Source organism: Pseudophryne corroboree, chromosome 1 (genome assembly GCF_028390025.1).
Source record: "Pseudophryne corroboree isolate aPseCor3 chromosome 1, aPseCor3.hap2, whole genome shotgun sequence".
In the NCBI taxonomy this organism is placed as follows: Eukaryota; Metazoa; Chordata; class Amphibia; order Anura; family Myobatrachidae; genus Pseudophryne; species Pseudophryne corroboree.
The window spans coordinates 631,866,971-631,869,484 of record NC_086444.1 but is presented as its reverse complement, the minus strand read 5'-3'; the positions used below and the strand labels follow the sequence as shown (position 1 = coordinate 631,869,484).

The following is a 2,514-nucleotide window of genomic DNA, read 5'->3' as shown; positions in this document are numbered from 1 at the left end:
TGAGGCAGGGGGGTGGATGCGCGGCTTCAGCACTGGGTTATGCATCGGGAGGGTATGCTTTGATGAATAGGTGGGTTTTTAGTGTCCATTTGAAGCTTTGCAAGGTCGGGGAGAGTCTAATGGAGCGGGGGAGTGCGTTCCACTGAAGGGGTGCAGCACGGGCAAAATCCTGAACTCGTGCATGGGAAGCAGTGACCAGGGTGGTGGAGAGGCGACAGTCATTAGTCGACCGTAGGGGGCGGGAGGGAGTATGAAGGGAAAGGAAGTTGGAGATGTAGGGAGCAGTGGAATTAGAGATGGCCTTGTATGTGAGGGTGAGGAGTTTGAAGAGGATTCTGTAGGGGAATGGGAGCCAGTGTAGATTTTGTCGAAGGGGAGTGGCAGATGTGGTGCGGCGGGAGAGGAAGATAAGCCTAGCTGCGGAGTTCAGGACAGATTGGAGGGGAGCAAGATGGGAGCAAGCGAGGCCAGTGAGGAGAACATTGCAGTAGTCAAGTTGTGAGATGACCAGTGAGTGGATGATGAGTTTAGTTGCACTCTGGGAGAGATATGGCCTGATACGAGCAATGTTGCGTGGCTGGAAACGACAGGATTGTGCCAGAGCTTGGATGTGGGGTGCAAAGGAGAGGGAGGAGTCAAGAGTGACGCCCAAGCAGCGGAGTTGGGGAACGGGGCAGATGGTGGTGTTGTCAACAATGATGGAGATATTGGTCGGGGGTGTTGCTCTGGATGGGGGAAAGATGATGAGTTCAGTTTTGTCCATGTTGAGCTTTAGAGAGCGTTCAGACATCCAGGAGGAGATTGCGGAGAGGCAGCTGGAAACCTGACAGAGGAGGACAGATCAGTAGATGAGAGGTAGAGTTGTGTGTCATCGGCATAGAGGTGGTATTGAAGGCCAAATGAGTTAATGAGCGCACCCAGGGAAGAGGTGTACAGGGAGAACAGAAGGGGTTCAAGGACAGAACCCTGAGGGACACCAACAGGAAGGATGGAAGGGTGCGAGGTGGTGCTGGAGGCAGACACAGAGAAGGAGCGGTTAGTTAGGTAAGAAGAAAACCAGTCAAGGACAGTGCTAGAGAGGCCAGCGTTTTGGGTTACAGAGCATACTAGGGTAGGTAGAGTGCACACAACAGTACAAATAAATGATATTTATATATATATATATATATATATATATATATATAGCTATCTATCCTATATAATAGCCCAGATCTGTGACTCTGTGTCTGAGCCTCTAACTCTGGGTGGAGTCACAACGCTCGGCGGAGTCACAGGCATACAGGGTAGGATGTACTAACCTCCACCGCCGCGTTAAGTGCCGTTTTCTCTGCTATCTCAGTCCGCTGCCAGCCGCTTCCTTTAACTCCCCATCTGCTTTCTCATCTCCTCTCCCTCCTCATCACCGCAGCGGCCACTGAGTTCTCATATTGCTGCGCTCCCCCTGGCCTTTGGCGCATGTGCACATCTCAACAAGTCCAACAAGCCTGTGTGCGCATGCCCGGAAAAACAGTTTGATGTGCGCATGCACCAATGGCCAGGGGGAGCGCTGCGGGGCCAGCAGAGCATGGTGCAGTGGAGTCTCCGGCCCCCGGACTGCCATCTCTGTGAGAAGCCGGTGACAAGCAGGAGCAGCAGAGCTAGCAGAGCTTGGTGCAGCGGAGTCTCCGGCCCCCGGGCTGGCTGCGCTGTGAGCAGCCGGTGACACGCTGGAGTAATGGGATCTCGGATCTCGGATTTCTCCAGGCACTCCCGGGAGAAGCTGCTGCAGCAGAGGGGGAAGATGTTCACTAAGCTGACGCCCATCCTGCAGCAGGCGGTAGAGACGGTGAGTGCCTGGGGACACCGGGGACAGCTAGGCCGCACCACCGGCACTGTTCTGTGTACGGACCTGAGGCTGGCCTGCGGGGGGCAGACAGGGGGTAGCAGGGAGCGATGTTGTGACCGGAACACCTCAACCTGGGCCCGCCGCCGCCGATTCCTATCTCACCCCCCTGATTACATACCGGAGAGCGTATTACACACCACACATACACCCTTATATACTACACAGCGCACACATATACACCCCTATATACTACACAGCGCACACATATACACCCCTATATACTACACACCAAACACATATACTGTACACCCCTATACTACACACCACACACATACACTCCTATATACTACACAGCACACACACATACACATATACACCCCCATATACTACACACCACACACATACACCCCAATATATATACTACACACCACACACATACAGTATACACCCCTATATACTACACACCAAACACATATACACCCCTATATACTACACAGCACACAAATACACTGCTCAAAAAAATAAAGGGAACACTTAAAACAACACAATGTAACTCCAAGTCAATCACACTTCTGTGAAATCAAACTGTCCACTTAGGAAGCAACACTGATTGACAATCAATTTCACATGCTGTTGTGCAAATGGAATAGACAACTGGTGGGAATTATAGGCAATTAGCAAGACACCCC

At 52.0% G+C, this 2,514-nt stretch overlaps 1 long non-coding RNA gene across 1 annotated transcript in view; it reads left to right on the top strand.

Annotated features, from left to right (window-relative positions):
- Positions 1 to 1,515: 1,515 nt before the first annotated feature.
- Positions 1,516 to 2,514, top strand: part of LOC134904466 (uncharacterized) — a 6,059-nt gene continuing 5,060 nt past the window's right edge. Inside the window, exon 1 of the long non-coding RNA XR_010175756.1 lies at positions 1,516 to 1,825. This is a non-coding gene — a long non-coding RNA (uncharacterized LOC134904466). The remainder of the gene's footprint in view (positions 1,826 to 2,514) is intronic.